Source organism: Candoia aspera, chromosome 1 (genome assembly GCF_035149785.1).
Source record: "Candoia aspera isolate rCanAsp1 chromosome 1, rCanAsp1.hap2, whole genome shotgun sequence".
Lineage (NCBI taxonomy): Eukaryota > Metazoa > Chordata > Lepidosauria > Squamata > Boidae > Candoia > Candoia aspera.
In genome coordinates this window covers 140,979,348-140,997,520 of record NC_086153.1, presented here as the reverse complement: position 1 = coordinate 140,997,520, position 18,173 = coordinate 140,979,348, and positions in this window count along the sequence as shown.

Here is an 18,173-nt window from a genome sequence, read left to right as displayed (position 1 = left end):
GTCCTTCATCCAATTTTCTTTTGTTGTCGCCATCACTCTATCATGTGTCATATCTTTTACACTATAAATCTCTGTGAAAGAAATTCTTGATTTTATTTTTCTGAAATAAAAGTATCTGAGTATCTTTCAGAAGGAAGGGAGGGAGGGAAGGAGGAAACATGTTTGTAAAAGTTTACAAATTTGTAAACTTACATGTGGTAGTGAATGTCACACTAAGCAAGAAACATTTACCACTATGTCTGAGAATTCGTGGGAATTATTTTTCTTTAGAAAAACACATTGTTCAAAACTAGCAATTTCATTAAAATAATGATGCTTATGGATCTATAAATAGATTAGGCTGGCCCAGTTAGATCCCACAGAGTACCCTTATGTCTGCTTCCAACTTTGTCCTAAAGGTCTTCTTTTTTTTTTCAGAACAATCCTGCTGAAGCAATGCCGCTATAGATAAAAGGGTTCAGCCCTTCCTCATTTGACTATTCTGTACAGCCTTTCTGAAGAATAATGGTACATCTGTTCCAGCTGCAGCAGAACACAGAGGGATACATATGATTTTCTTTCCTGTAACATCAAATCAAAGTAAGGTTTGCAAGGGACATGGTATGTCTCCATATTGAATATCCATATCTTGAGATAGCATCAAATTTGACCCAGGAGGAACAGGAAAATAGGAGTATTTTTGCCAAAGTAATTCTATTTTTCTCTGCTATTTTCATTCTTTATATATAGCATGGACAGTTGTGATACTAATGTTTCTGTGAAAATTGATATCGTCTGTGACTCAGATGCTCTAATGAATGACTCACTAGTACTGTGAATAGATATCAGAGGGTCATTCTGGAGCTAGAAGGATCCTTTCAGGAAACAGATGGTGCAGAAATCCATAATCGCTTCTTGCCCTTTCCAAACATGCTATCCACTCTTAGAGTAAAATTAATCTTTAAATATTCCTTTGATACAGCAAATTATTTCTGATATTTGTAAAAAGGAGACAGTCTCAAAGGCTAGAAATATCACATCTCTTTTGGAACAATGTAAACCAATGGCCTGCAAGACAAGATTGGAGGTTTCTTTGTACCCAGACTTTTTGGACATTATTTTTCTTTGCTATAGAGAATTGTAAAACTAAACATCCTAATGGAATTTTGGTTTCCATAAACTGCAGCCAACATGGCCAATGTTCAGGAAATAAGGGGAGAGGGATTACACTCCAAAATGTCTCAGGGGCACCAGGTTGCTTATGCCTGCCATATATTCTCCTGTAATAGTCTCCCAGGAAGATTTGTGTACTGTCATGTAGAAGGATAAGCTTTTTGATTCAGCTTAGCAAATCTGCCAGTTGATGTCCCTGCCTATTTCTCCCTTTTCAGCACTGGAAGGGTATGAAAATGCTGGTTTTGCACAAATTCACATTCTATGACAATTTGTCCATCACTTGCCCAAATAACTCCTTATTTGCATGGAGCATTAAAACTAACCATGCAAGGAAGAGATTGCACAGAGAAACACCTAGAAAGAAATAAACATGATTACTTCTTTCTCTCTTTTGCTTCTTTCCAGTTTTCTGGAGAAGTGATCATCAAGGTATGTAGAAATAAGTCATCAACCAGCACAGAACTAAAGCCAGAGACATCTATAGGAGCAAAAATGTCACTGATATCTTTATGAATGACTCTTTTAGTCCAACTTCCATGATTTCCAGCTGGTCGGAATAATTGTTAAATATTGTCATCAAGGGTGTTTACATGAAATATCTCAACTACTGAGTCATTTTCTTCATATTTATTTGGTTGGTTATTTAGTTGAACTATTTTTATACTATTTTTCAAGGCAAAGCCTCCTTGAAGCTGTCTACAAGATACAATATATATTTAAATGCAGGTGACTAAAACAGCAACAAAGGAAGTAACAGACACATTAAAAGCTAAATTTATAGAATAAAGATGGATATGCATTTCAAGGAAAAGTAAAGCAGTCATACACTTAAGGTCTACTTTAAGGCTGCCAAGGAAGTGCCATACTCGTGTCTCCTAGCGGAGCATTTCCTAAAGATGGGGCCATCACAGAAGGAGGCCCTATGTTTATATACCTGCCAATCTAACAGATTTAACCAACACTGAACAGGCCTTCTATGGCTGGTCATTGAATATGGATAGATCCATTTAGGGATACGTGATCCTTTCATTAGTCCCAAGATCCTGTTGTTGTTTGTAATCACCAGCACTTCATAACGGGGCCAAATTTGCACAGGCAGTCAGCACAGCCAATACAGAATTGGTCTTACATCAAGCCCTGGTTTCAGGTGGAAATGAAATTCAGAAGCTGAACATACATATGGAGAGAAGGGAGGATGCAGCAATATATTTTCCCTACAGAGAACAGACTGATCCCATGATCGGCTGTGGTTAAAGGACCCAATGTAGGTACAACACTGTTGACACAGTGAATTTCAATGGGGAAAAAAGTCAGCTTTTTTTGTTTGGGGAAATGCCACCCCCCCACCCCCCACAAAGACCTGCTATAACACTCTCTGGAGAAGAAAACTTGGCCTCAGTATTACATGCCTTGGTAATTCCACCCATGGATGGATTTCTGTCACTTGTTGAAGATAGTTTGGAAACTTTGGTATCAACTTGGACCAGCTGATGTGATGCTGTGATGCCTTACTCTGCCACCTGTATCAGCTGCCACACCATTTCCAGGTCAAGCTCTAAGCACTGATGTGAATCTTTAAGCTCTAAGTGGTTTGTGGTCAGAATATCTTAGGGAAACCTCCTCTCTTATGCATTAGCTTGGGCCAGGTACCCCTGTAAAGTGGCATTGAACATTAACTGGAATTCCTTAGTCACAATAGGTAATAACCTACACTGTAACCAGAATGTGGCTGTAGGTGCTATGGGTCCACTGACATCATGTAGCATATTCCTCCATTTTTGTTTGTTATGGGCCAGATGTTTCACTTCTATTGTGTTGAGGCTCATTAGATCTTCTTCTACATGCATCAGCCAAGTTTTTTGGGAGCAGATCACTATATTTTCCAACCCACAAGGTGTGATCTCCAGAGCAATTGATAAGGCAGTCAGGATGGGGCTATGTGGCAAATGTTTCCAAACCACTGAATTTGATGCTTCTGAATTTCATCAGCTACCATAGGTTGACTGCAGCATCAATGACGGCGGAGGTCAGTGGGGCCTGGCAGGGCGCGGTGCCAGAGTGACCCGGGACCAGGGCTGCAGCTGGAGCCAGAGGCTGTCGGAGCTGGGGCGGTTGGAGCCACCGGGACTGGTTCTGGTTTCCCCCAGGGGATTGGGAAGACTGCGGCTAGTCTCAGCGCTGCCGGGATGGGGACACCAGCAACATGGGGCGTGGACGCTGGCGGTGCAGGAGATTTGGCAGCAACAGGACCTGGCACCGTGGGAGATTCGGCAACGATGGGGCCAGCAGCAGTGGGACCCCGGGGATATCGGCAGCATGGTGGTGCTGGGACACACACACTGGCAGCACGGATGCGGACGCCGGCAGCAATGGGACCCAGCGGCAATGGGACCCGGGAAATATTGGTGGCATGGTGAGCCCGTTAGAACCGCAGCTGGAGCGGCCCTGTTTAAGATTACCCGCTCCCTTCTGGGGAAAGGGGATTCAGAGATCCATCTACAGGGCCGAGCTGAGGAGTTTTCTGGGCATCTGCAGGATAAAATCACTCACATCCATTCCAAGTTGGACTCTAAGCACGAGGCAGTGTCTGGGGAGATGCCCAGGGGACGTTCTTACTCTGTTATCTGGGAACTGCACAAGCCTGTTGAGCCTGAGGAAGCGGACAGGATCCTCCGGACTGTAAACGCTACCACTTGTCAACTAGACCCATGTCCCTCCTGGCTGGTGAAGGCAGCTCGGGAGGGGACGTGTGGTTGGGCCCAAATGGTGGTAAATACTTCCTTGAGAGAGGGGGCATTCCTGGCAGCCTTCAAAGAGGCACTGGTGTGCCCCTCCTCAAGGAACCATCACTGGACCCTAGCGTATTGGACAACTTTCACCCAGTCTCCCACCTCCCCTTTTTGGGAAAAGTGGTTGAGAAAGTGGTGGCGCTGCAGCTCCAGAGAATCCTGGATGAAACGGATTATCTAGAACCCTTTCAGTCAGGTTTCAGGCCCGGTTATGGGATGGAAACGGCATTGGTCGCACTTATGGATGATCTCTGGCGGGAGTGGGATGGAGGCAGTGCATCCATCCTGGCTCTTCTTGACCTCTCAGCGGCCTTCGATACCATCAACCATGGTATCCTTTTGGGTTGGCTCAGGGAGTTTGGGGTGGGTGGAGTGGTTCTATGCTGGTTCACCTCCTTCCTCCAGGGCCAGTCCCAATCAGTGGTGATAGGGAGTGAGAGATCCGACCCTCGACCCCTCCTTTGTGGGGTGCTGCAGGGGTCGGTACTCTCTCCTCTCCTTTTTAACATCTACATGAAACCACTGGGTGAGATCATCTGTCTCCAAGGGATGGGTTATCATCAATATGCTGATGATACTCAGTTATATATCTCCATCCCGGGGGAAGTAACTATTTATTGTAAACCGCCCTGAGTCCCCCATTGGGGGAGATGGGCGGTGATATAAATTTAATAAATAAATAAATAAGTGATGCTGTGACTGCCCTCTCCAGGTGCCTGGGGGCTGTGGGGGCCTGGATGGGAAACAACAGGCTTCAGCTGAACCCTGGTAAGACGGAGTGGCTGTGGGTTAACGGCCCCTCACGTGCCAGGAATTTGTCATCTTTAGTTCTGGATGGGGTTGCACTGCCCCAGACAGACCCGGTGCGTAACTTGGGGGTCCTCTTGGACTCACGACTCCTGCTTGAAGAGCAGGTGGCAGTCGTGGCCAGGAGGGCCTTTGCTTAACTCCATGTTGTGTGCCAGTTACGCCCCTTCCTGGACCAAGAGGCCCTTCGAACAGTCACTCATGCCCTGGTCATCTCCCAGATAGACTACTGTAATGCGCTGTACATGGGGCTACCCCTAAAGAGTATCCAGAAGCTTCAGCTGATTCAGAATGCAGCCACGTGGACAATCTTGGGTGCTCCATGATTTGCACACAACACCTCTGTTGTGTGAGCTGCACTGGGTCCCAGTTTGCTTCTGGGTCCAATTCAAGGTGTTGGTTATGACCTTTAAAGCCCAAATGGCATGGGACCAGGATATCTGAGGGACCGTCTCATCCTTATTACATCGACCAGCCCCACCCGGTCATGCAGGGAGGGCATGTTATGGGCCCCATCTATAAAAGAATTCCATCTAGCGGGGTCTTGGAAGCATGCCTTCTCTGCTGTAGCTCCCGCCCTTTGGAACATCCTTCCCCTGGAGGTCCGACAGGGCCCTTCACTCCTGGACTTCTGAAAAAGACTAAAGACCTGGTTTTGTCAGCAGGCTTGGAATGGGAGGGGGAATAGTTATACCTGGGGATGGCTAGTGCCCTAAGTGATTTTGAGGGGCTTGCTACACTCACGGACTGATTAAAATCTCTTGCCACTTAGATTTTACTATGTTCTTATTTTATTGTATTGTTGTACTGAAATGGTTTTAAGTTTTAACTGCATTTTATTGTAAACTACCCAGAGTCCCCCATGAGGGGGAGATGGGAGGTGAATAAATCTATAAATAAATAAATAAATAAAATAATTTTTCATTTTGTATTTTGTCATAGATTGAAATCCTAATATTTGGTGTAGGCAACACATTTGGAGAATGTTGAGCTTTCTCAAATAATTTTGAAGCAAGGCCCCTGTTCCATATAGTAGCACCAATAGTATTGATAGAGGTACATTTTAGTAGCAATGCTTATGCTGCCTTTTTTGCCAAAGGCACCATACTCATAATCCAAAGATTGCAGCATCTTGGCTAATTTCCCATTTTTAATTGATGCATGGCAGCTATTATTTCAGAAATTCTGGGCTCACATGCTTCAATAGTTCCATCTGGACCATCAAGAACTAGTGGTTCTATTGTCTTCCAGTACAGGACAGTTGTAAAGGAGATGGAAGTACTTGCACCAAAAAATTAGTTATTCAATTGCAGACACACAAAAGTGCCATCTGCCTTTCTGATGTTGTCATTCATATGTTGACATTTATCTCTGAGGTGGTGTAATGTAGCATAGAGGCTGAGATATTCTTGACAACTTGTAGCTTCTTCAAGTTCTTCTGCAATGCTGTTCCCATAGACATTCCGTTCTGCTCTGACATGGGTATGGACTTAAGATGTTAACCCGTGTAACTGTGTTACATGTTTGAGTCTGCACAGCTTTCATTCATTTACCACAGATGATAAACACAATCCCTGGTTGTATTCACCATCATGCTATAGGACAGATTTCCTTGGCACCTATGTTCATTATTTCTGAACTGTAACATTCAATCATTTATATCTTCTGGATGTTTGAGGGCAGCATATCAGTTGGTGAGCATCAGTTGGATCTGTTGTTTGCAAGTAAAGTCTTGTAACTTCATCCATTCATCATATCTGAGTGTGGCCATACTGCAAGTAGTTCATTTCAATGAGAGTTGAGAGACTGCATTTACAAGATGATGGTCAGAAGCACAGTTGGTGTCTCATTAATCTGGCATCCATGAGGGACATTCAGAAATGGCTGCGATTAAGAAATAGTTGAGGACCGCTGTGCCCTTTCCTCTGGATAAACACCCAGTTAATTAATGTTTTAGTGGATATTGAAATAAGCTGTTTCCATGTATTAGCTCATTTGCTCCTGCAAACGATGCCAGGCGCAGGCCACTGTCATTCATCTCGCCAACACCAAATTTGCCAGGACATTTCCCCAGCCTTGCTGATTGTTACCAAGATGGGTATTTAGCTAAGGATTAGTTGCCTCTCTGGTAATGAGTCAGGATTAGTTCCCATTGTGGCAATGAATCCAGGATCATTTGTAACTGTGCAGAAAATTTGTCTTTTGCCTTATCCATACTTACTTCTGTAAGAGCATAAGCTACACTTCTGTGCATTTTTATGGTTTCGAAAGTGACAGAACTGTTAATCGATTTGAGACTGGTTGGAAGCTTACAATGCTTTAGAGATTATGTGATCTCCTGCAAAGCCAACACCCTCTGTGTGTTTCTCACCTCCAGGCAACTGGGGTTGGTCCCAAATCCAGATAAAGGAGGAGAGTTGCAAAAACAGGCATGAACCTGTGGGAATGAAAAAGAAAATGTCACACTGAGAATAATGCAACTGCATTCAGGGCTTTAGCCGATGCAGCAGTGCTGTTGGATAACCAAGATCAGGGTGCAGATGAAAAGTATGCGACTGGCCAGACACAACCCAAACTTGGAGAGTCAGGAAAGCATCTTAAACTGCCCACTTGGGATGTTCACGCTGGCCTCCAGGTTGGGCATCAGGAGATAATTGTTTGTGAACTATTTTGCTATGGAAGTTCAATTGCAGCATTATCAGAATTATGACTCACTGGATCTGGAAAAATCCATATCCACAGTGAAGATTGGATGCCCTGTCAAATAGCCGTAGAGTGTGGCCACAAGGAGGAATCTCGTCTAAGGAAAGAGAGCTTTGTTTACATGACTTTTTCCCCAGAGAAGTTTGCCTAATGCCATGGAAAGACATTATTTTTCTCCCAATCATTTTAGTAGTTAGTTCTGATTTTCAGTGTCCGTATTAAAGGCTTTTATAAATCCTTATTTTTGAGTTCTTGGCAATGCTCTTGATTGAGGCAGCAATATATTATACTGTTTTTATAACCTTTTGGATGGCTTCCCTGCTTTTAATTGTAAGAAATCAAAATTATGCTGTGTGCCTTTTCATTGTTAACCCCTTCTTAGCCCTTCTGCTGGTAGATCTGGTTCCCAACCCCATTCCTTTGCCTCTGACCCATCGCCTCTATCACCCTTACTGCAAAATCGAGTATAAACTTTCTGACAGTTAGTGACAGCTTTAAGTTTCCCACTATGCCAAACCTTGCAGTGAGAGAAACAGCCCCTTACTTTGCCATGCTTCCCAGAGGTGTATCTGGCAAACACCAGATGAGCAGAAAGCTGGGGGTCATTGCCGTACAAAAGAACATGATGTTATTGAAAACCACAGTGAATGCACTCTGATGGTCAGATTGTAGAACATTAAAAATCATACCCTAATAAATCTGGTAGTCTTTAAAGTGCTACAAGATTCTTCATCTTCTTTTTTGGCAATAGATTAATATGGTTACTCCTCTGAAAACAATCCTTCTGTGGTCACTGATAAACTCTAAAGATTGCGCTGGTGTGTTCTTTTTCACCAAGGATCCTCAGTGTCACAGATTGCGAATAGTATTAACACAACCTCATTCATGCCTGGATCTGCTCTATGGCCATGGAAACAAAAAGAAATATTTTGCTGTGATTAAATTAATTCAGACAAACCAATCACTTTGCCATGAAGAAGAGTTTAATGCAAAGGTTTGCTCTCTTTCAAAATTCATTTAGCCATTCTGGTACTGAGCAAAATTGATTCTGCCACACAGGCATGAATGTGTGTAAGAGAGGGAGCACATCCTTTCACGTACAATATCATGCCATCTTCTCCCCCCACCCCCTTTCCCAAAAGATTGAATTATACTGGGAGCAAAGCGAAGAAACCAAATAAATAAATGACCATCTCTGTAAGCTGCCTAAAATACATTGAAGAAAAGGTGTTCCAACAAGTGAGACAGCCACCCTTCACAGACAACACAGTGGCTGTGTTCATATACAGTAGCACACTTCTCCAGATCAGGAGAAGGCATAGCAGGTGCATTCACACAACATGCTAAACTTGGTTATAGTTAAATTCATTAAGTTTTTGTGCCTGAGTATGTTGTGCCAACCAAGCCCATTTGATTAGTTTATGGGTCAGTGCCTTATGCATCCCCCCAAAAGTCTGTAAACCAAGCTGGATAAATTCTGTAAAGCACATCTTCAATGTCTTCTTCAAGGCTGATAGGATCGGGGCTTTCTGAATCTCAGGGGAGACACTGTTCCACAGGGCAGGTGATGCAACAGAGAAGACGCATCCCTGGGATTCCATGAGATGACACTGCTTAACTGATGGGACACAGAGCATGCCAGCCCTGCCTGATCTTGTAGGACAGGCAGAGAAAATTGGACATGCATGGTCCCTGAAATATCCAGGCCCTGTGCCATGTGGACCACCAGCCCCTTGAATTGCACTGCTCACATAGTTGTGGTGTTACATGGCATACTGGAGGAGCACCCGTGCCTATTCATACTGCCACACACATTCAAAGTCTTTGAAATGAGTGGGGTCAGCACTAAAATTACTTGCCTTTCAATTAATGAATGATGATTAGTATGATGCTCTTCATGTAGTTAATACAGTTCCTCTTAACAACTTTTGCTCACCTCTGAGAGATAGTATCCCAGACTTTGAGGGTGTTGTGTGCAATCCTGGGACCACCGACTGTACCCTTGCTGTAACCCAGGCTGGGTGGACTGTCCTGCCACCGTTTTGCAGCATGTATCAGCAAAGGCATTGGGGCCCAAATTCCTGTTTTGCTGCTGCCTTGACAGCTGATTAATGTCCAGAGAATGATCTCATCAGTGACTACCAGGAACTTCAAGCATCCCCAGTCTTTCTAAACAGCATTGTTGATAGACTGGGAAAAACCAGCTAAAATAGATCAGGCAATAACAGAATTGGCCACTGCATCCTCAGTTGTATCAAAGGCTTTGCTCCACATCCTCCAGTGACCGCACAGGGTTTCTTTTGTTCTTTCAGCAATGAAAGCAATGCCCTTCAGTGTTTTGAAACTACAGCGATTTTCCAGTCTCTGCAAAATTCCTGTTGAGCTTCCTTGAGAAAATATTGGTATTATCAATGTTCTTAATTAATGTTTAGCTGCTAATTTAAAAGGCCTGGGGGCATTGAGTCAAGAGGAAAAGAAACCTTGCTGGGTGGGAACAACTCCTGGCTGTTAATGATTTGGGTGTCAAATTGTGTGCAGTAGCAAAGGACAGCTAATGCCCTCGCTAAGCTGGCTAAGCGGCAGACTTCTGCTCCTTGTGAGCACAATGAACCCCCGCTGGGATCAATTTACTTCTTCATTCAAGCCACACAAAAGAATGTGTCAATGGCTCAAGAGATGACGTCAGTGCACCCGGCTGCAGTCAGCGAGGAAGAGAACAGTCCTGTAAATAGGGAAAGGACTGGCCTTGCTGATTCTAAAGTTTCCATCCAAAATGATAGGCTCCTTTTTACTAAGAATGCATTAATAAAACACATAATGATTTCCCAGTCTTTGCAGTGCATATTGGCAGATACAGGATGTTCCACAGCCAGCGCTGGAAGGATAAGTATCTTCCTCCTGCTCTTCTTGTTGCTTTGGGTTTTATTTTTTGATGCCACGGCCAAAGCAACCTCACCCATCACTATCTGCTCCAAGGAGTCCTTTCTCACAGCAAGAAATTCACCAGCCGCTGTCTTGCTCCAGTTCTCATCAAGCAAGAAGACTACCCTGGGGGCTCTTCTGGGTGCGCACTGTAGTGCCAATCAGCCACTTTCCAATAGTGGCACTGCATCCGCAGGAAAGTACCCATCACTGTCCTCCAGGGCAAGCAGCTGTTCTTTGTTTTCAGGGATCCTTCGGAAAGGGTCAGACATCCGGCCAGCACGCAGTAGCGGTCCATGATGAATGGGCAGTGGCAGGCAAACACATACACAGTAGGTATCTCCGAAGAGTCTCTCTCAGCAGCAGTCTTTATTGCGGTCATTAACCAGCACAAGGAGTTTAGTATTCAGATATCCCAAATATCCAAGACTAAATTGACAATGTCAGGGTAATTAGGAAAAGTACATAATTTTGGCTAAAAGACAATAAGAAATCAAAATATGCTAAGGGACTTGCTCAAGCTACACATATACAACAACAGCAACAGAAAAAGATTAAAATTAGCAATCCGGGTAATATGAATTTTAAAATAGCCATATGAAATGCCAACACAATACCTATATATACGTATACACATACATTACATACATTTATCTATTTATCTATACATGCCTATTTATAAGTAAAACAATAACATCATCCAAAAGGGATTTAAAAATTATGAACTTCTCTTACAGACGCCTGTCAAACCTGGGAAGGATACAGTATAATAGCTGACGTGGCAAGTATACACCAAAGCATGAAAAAGAAGTTAAAAAGTAGCCAGTAGTTAATGCTGAGCCTGAGCCGTCTCTGGCCACACAGACTCAGGCAGGTTCAGGCGCTCTTAATTATTCTTTGCCTGATTCTGCATGCAGCCACGCAGAACCTGGCAACGCTGTGTGCTGTTTCAGGGTTGATGTGAGAAAGTAGAAACTGCTTATAATGTTGATTATTACATGCTGTTTTGCTGGTCAGGAGTGGGGCAATTAGAGCATCTGAAAGTTCTGTATAAAACTGACAAAACAGAAGAACATGTTCGATGGTTTCTACCTGTCCTGAGTCACAAGGACAGTCGCGTAATGAATATGGTATTTTTTTGTATCTTCCAGCCAGAAGTGCTGAAGGGAGAGCGTGACATCTGGCTGAGGTAAAGAACCTTCTCTGATTTGGGATGTTAAGCTGTGAGAGATACATAGCTGGTGCCAGAGTATATCTCTGAATATCTGACATGGGAAGCTGAGTGGTATTACTAGCATCTGCTTGACAGTCGATGTTGAACAGGCATTGCTTAAGTGCGGCCCTTGCTTGCTTCTCCGGTATAAGATCTGCCACCTGAGATGTGGGGGTCATTTTGCCTCTCAGGGAGACTAAGTCTGTAGGTGAGTTAAATCTTAAAATTGATGGACACTAAAATTTGAAATAATAAATCACTGAAATGCTATGCACATTTGTATTGCATAGAAGTATGTCCAATGTCAATCAGTGGGACTTCTAAGAAAAGATCACAATTTCAACTGTAATGAGGAATTTAGGAATTGTGAAAGGTCTTTTAAGTTAAGGTTGCATAGAACAACCATCACCATTCTCCTTGATTATTTTTAAATTATTATTTCAGAGATACTGTATCTCAGGAAAGCAGAAAGCTTTGTATAACATTAAGATTCACAAGAAAGAAAGAAAAAAACCTGGACAATTTTAAGTCAATTTCAAAGAGAGCATCCTCCAATTTCCATTACAAAGCAATCTTTGTATTTGCTCTGATGCATCATTAATTTAAAAAAAACTTTTCACAATCACCTTTGGATAGTTTGCAATTGAAATATATTATTAATTGGGGAAAAATAAATATTCAACATGGGCTTTCTTTCTAATGCAGAGTGGGAAGTTTTATTTAATAGGGCATACTTTTTTATTATTCCCATGGTGTGAAGAATATGGATAGTAAGAAGGATTTTTCTTCTTCTTTCCTCATAATCTTACAAATTTGATTGATTGATTGATCTTGGAACTCAGAATTACCCAACAAAGCTGATTGATGGAATATTCAAGATTCCCCAAAGGAGGTTCTCCTTTGCACAATATAATTTAAGTTCTCCTTTGCACAATAAAATTTACAATACAGTAGGTGGTTTTACAATAGGCAGATACTTAATCCATTCATAATTTAAATGAAAAATTAGAGAGATCAAACTCTACTTGATCATATTGATTTTGCTTCATATTCAATGATATCCAATATCTAACTAAACTATGGAATTTTCTACCACAAGATGCAGTGACGACCACCAGCCTAAAAATTTTTAAAAGGAAGCTAGGAAAATTAATGAATGATAAGATCATATCAAAGGCTTCTAGCCATGATGGCTATATACCACTGTCAGAACAGGTATAAACTTGCAATACTAGTTTCTAAGGAACATGAATAGCATGGTACTTTTTCTTTCATACCTTACTTGTGGGCTTCCTACTAGTATCTAATTGGCTTCAGTGGGAATCCAGACTCTGCCTATATAGTAGACCTCTTTCTTTTGATCCAGCAAAGTTCTTCTTAGGCCTAGGAATTTCAAAAGACACCTACACATCTAATTTACATTTGGTGGTTTTACAATAGGCAGATACTTAATCCATTCATATTTCAAATGAAAAATTAGAGAGCTCATCAAATGCTACTTGATCATATTGATTCTGCTTCATATCCAATGGTTGCTGCAATCCAGTACATCTCAACAGCAGTAGCATAACCAAAACAAAGACCTGTCCAATATCAAAATAGCCCAATAACAATATAAAACTGTTTGAATAACCTTAATAACTTTCAGATTGGATATTAGAGTGACTTGAGATCAAATACTCTTGGATAAATTTCAGTGTACATTTCGGAGTAACAATTAAGCATGAAAACATGCTTCTGCTTGTAGCTTTATTTGTTTCTAAGCATTTTTGATGGGAATAGGCTGGCAAGGCTAAAAAAGTAACAATAAAATTAGATGAGATAAATCAAATACAATGTGGTGAATTTAAAGATTGGGAGGGCTCAGCTGGTTGAACCAATAGCAACCAGGAGTCGGGGGCGGGGGGTGGAATAGGAATGTTTATGCTAGAATGTGAATGATATGAATCACTTATTACAGAAAAGGCCAGTGGGGCAAAGTGACACCCTGGCTCTGACTTCGATGTGACTTGATGTAAGGTTTCCAGCTGCTCCAGCCTTTTAAAAAACTGCAGAACAGGATATTAGCTGGGTATAGCTAGTATAGTGTAATGCTAATATCCCAAAGTAGCCTGGATTATAACCTGACATTAATATCCTGCTTCTTCTTGGAAATACTTGAACCATTCAGATGACATAGGAGATGGAGGTGCCTCGCATTTGCTTGCTTTAGATCAGAGCAGCCATTAGAGGAGCCATCAGCTCTTGGAAAAGAATGGAAAAGAACATGATTGTCTAATTTTTGTGCCTTAAGAATAAGAAGACTAATCTCTCCTGCTTCTTAGTTAATGATGAAGAACAGTAAGTCCCCATATTTCTTTCCTCCACCAAATGTCTTCAGGCCAGTGACATATTGTTCTACATCTTAAGTACTAAACTGCCATCCTGGTCCCATGACCTCCTTCACTAGGTGAATGGGAGGCTAGTAATTAATTGATTAGGGTGCTGAATTGAAAAGAGCACAGATCTGTCATGCACAGGGTTAAATTAGCTCCACTCAATCAGTCACAGTATGGGATCACCTAAACCCAAATGACTCATTTTGCATATTTAGTAAATTGCCAGGGAAAAAGAGCAGTTGAAACAGCAAACTTCTCTACATAAATCCCATTGACAAAGTCAGACAGGGCAAAGACACTTCCCAAGCACCAATTGCCTGCAGTGGTCAGACCACATCTACTTGACTAGCCAGTGGAGAAAGGACTAGTGAGGTATTGAAGCCTTTCCAGTATATTCATGATGCAAGGAACAATGGGGTAGCAGGTACTTTTTAGAGAAAGTTGATGGGGATTCTATATTCCTAAAATGATTCTTTTTGACCCATGTACTGTGTTAGGGTGCTGCCAGAATCACAGTATGGAAATTGGACTGAGTTAGTGGCTGACTGGGTTAAATTTGTTAAGAGAGGAGGGCCATTTTAATCTATTTCACATGTATTGCTTAAAACAGGACATGGTTGTTGATAGTGACAAAAGGTAAATGATGTAAAGAGGAAGGAAAACTTTTCAGGCTCCATAGAATTCTTTTTAAAATGTACCCCACATTTTGAGAAGAATCTTCTTTTGCTTTATATATGTAATGTGTGTGAGTGTATATGTAGAGAGAGAGAGAGATCTTCTGATGTAATGTTGTGTGGGAATGAACGTGGGAGACAGGAGAAAGAGCTGCAGACCAGACAGCAGTCAGATAAGAGGCGTCTGAGCCCACAGAAGCAATGGGAGTTTGGCAAACATCTCAGAAGGGACCCTTCGTAGTTTCTTGGGCTGTAAAGGCGAGCGGGGGAGAGATGTACTTTCAGACTTGCAGGATTCTGTTAATGTAACCTTACAAGGCTGGACAAACAGACCTGCTTAGCTTCATAAGGATGCGAGTTAATGCACTTTTACAGTTGAACAGCGTTCAATATTTTCTGGGTTGAGGGTTCTACTTGGAATTTGAGGGCCACACTCCAAAAAAGACAATTACTTTTGATTTCATTTTCAAATGAAAATCAAAGACTGGAGAATCATCATATGAACTATAGTTGACTTTAGTTAAAAGGTCAACTATAGTTCATATGATGATTCTCCAGTCTTCACTGAATCATTGTCCTTTTCTGTCACATTACAAATTCCAATTTGGTAATATCTTTTGGAGGTCTCTAGAGGGCACACTTTGGAAGTCCTCAGGTGACCTCAGATTGTGTGCCTCTGTTTCAGATAATTACTTTTGTCACAGCAATTGGCAGCACCTAGCTAACCCCTTGAAAAAGCTAAATGTGGTTTGATCTGATAACTATTGGGATGAGGAACTTCTGCAAAAGCCCTGTGGGGTAGACTTGATTAGGAAATTGAAAAAACATCCAGAAGAAGGCAATGGAAAATGTAGAGAATAAGGGAGATGATCTTGAGAGAAATATGCAAGAACCATTAGATAAGCAAGAAGAGCTGAAACATTCTGTAAGTTCTGAGAAGCAAGATAGTGTTCAGAAGCAACTCAGGCAAGCTTCTCTCTGATTCACAGAATTTTGAGGAGGAGGAGGAGGAGGTAATAGCGCAATCAAGGTGCAAGATCCTGTTATTACAGCCAATCTCTAGAAAGTATAGTCCTAATCTTCCTGTGAAGTTGATTTTCTGGTCTGGTCTACCTAAGGGGCTGACAGAAAACCACTTCCACTTTGTCACCAAGAAAACAGGAGAGCCAGTTTGGTCAAGTGGTTAAGGTGCTGGGCTAGAGACCAGGAGTCTGTGAGTTCTAGTCCCGCCTTAGGCAGGAAAGCCGGCTGGGTGACCTTGGGCCAGTCCCTCTCACTCAGCCCAACTGGGTGCAATGTAGAGTAGCCTCCTCATGGTGCACCCCGGGCAATATGACTTGTCACGGCTAAATAGTCTACACATCTGGCTGCTGGACCTCACAAGGATTTCCCAGCAAGAAAAAAAGCAGCATGAACACCGAATTGCTATGCCATACGATAAAAAAAAACCAAGAAAACAACACATTGATGTCCATGTGGTCATCAGGAGTTGAGCTCGGCCTGAAGGAGTCTTTCCTTTCCCCTATTGATTGAATATACAATGTACAAACTGCTTATGCAGCATTCAGTGCCCAAGGATATATAGCCATCCTGTAAAACAGCCTTCTCAAAACTGGTGCACAACAAATTGGTCAGGACTAGAATTCTCAGCCAGCATGGAAATAGCAGTCATTAGTTTTGTGGGCTGGGAATTCTGGAAACTGTAATCCCCACCTTTCTGGAAGGCAGTGGGCTGAAGGTAGCTGGTATACACTTACAGTTGGCTGCCACAGCTTCTCCCAAACAAGGGCTTAAGAAAAGGGCTGGCAATCTTTTGCTGGATGGTAACTGATCATCTTTCCCTATAATTACAGTTTCAGCCATTTCCTGAGAAGAGGGAGTGAAGATTAAATAAATGTAAGGCTATAAAATTGATAAGCTGAGAAGCTACCCTTCAAATTTTATTTCAGCCACAAAGTGGCAATGTATAATCCCAGGCCGGTGCTGTCCTCTGCCTCAGCTGCAATGCAAGGATAATAGTATCCGTCAGGTAACATATGCAAACTCACAGAAGACACAGTGTAAATGTTAACAGTGTTGTTCTATTCTATTTCAGTGGGGCTTATTCCCATGTGAGTGTGCATAGAATTGCGGTCCCCAAATTGTTCACTATGAAATGTAGCCAAGGTGCTCTGAGACATAATACAGTGACCTCAATATATTGTTGAAACTCCAGAAATCAGCACACTGGACACTGAAAGCCCAGAATGCTGCATTTCCTGCTTTAAAAAAAAGCACCTGGAAGGTGTAGCAACACCAAAACCAGCCAAACAAACCAGGGAGAAGATATAATGCTTAAGAAGCAGATGTTGAGCTGAAGTTTGACTGAATTGGAGCTTTGGTTTTCAAAGAGTCAACCCAGATGGGGAGGGGGGAGGCAAAATGGGCCGATGGAGAAGGTGTGATTCAAAGAAAAAAATTGGTTTTCAACCTTAGAAGCACTCAGTGTTGTCCCAAAGCAGTAATGGCCTTTGCTCCTTTTCCCCTGTGCCCCACAGCAGCCAGGACAATTACCTCCTAAGGCCAGATGGATTGTGTGGAGTCCCCCAGATGCTGCAGCTCAGCTGATGTGGGGAGGGATGCTGAAAGCTGCAGTTCAACACCTGGAGGGCTACCTGTCCTAAGGGGATCTAAACTGTAATGCATTCAGCTTATGATGTTTTCATTACACCATTTCAAAGAAAAGAGCTTTCTGTGCATTTGATCTTCCCTGCAATAAGGTGATCCTTGGAAGTTGTGGGGAAATTCAAAGAAGTGATGGCAAATGGGTGCTAAAAAAAAGCTCTGCCATCACTGGCCAGGGCAAGGAATTGCCATAGGCAGGAGACCCTCCTTCATAACTTTGAGAAACTTTGGGACCTGTAGAATGGACAAAATAGCTTCCTGTTTATTTCCTCTCTTTAACTGTTTTTTACCCTTCTGCTCCAAAGCATGTCCCCATTTTTCATGATTCTTGGTCATGCATTTAAAGATAGATATGATTCATCTACATTCCACATAAGTGTTATGGCTTCCCCTTCATCTGGGCAAGGGGGCCATGCTCTGCCCTACTGATATGATGCTATTTGCCTCATTGAGGTACAGCAAGGACACCATTTGGCTCTTCCATGTGCTTTGCTTCACCTTGGGGGCCTTCTCCATCTCCCCCAAGCTCTGGAGGAGTTCCAGAAGCAACCCAGCAGCTTCAATTCCCTCTTCCAAAGCAGGAGGCTATGTTGCTTCACAAAGCAACTTCAAAGAGTACTTCTTTTGAAACGTTATCAAAGCAAAGGAGCCCTTCAAAGCTTTTCAGTCTTATTCCTTGCAGTGTTTAACAAAGAATTCCTGCAATTGTCCCCCCACCCCCAAGGACTGGATGTGAATAAAAATTCAAGGGTTGTTTTTTTTTCAGAAATGCAACAGAATATAAGCCAACTTGGGGGAATTTTGGAATTATTATCCCATTGGCAAAAAAAAAGTCTTCATCTAGAACAGAAGAAAGCTATTTTAGAAC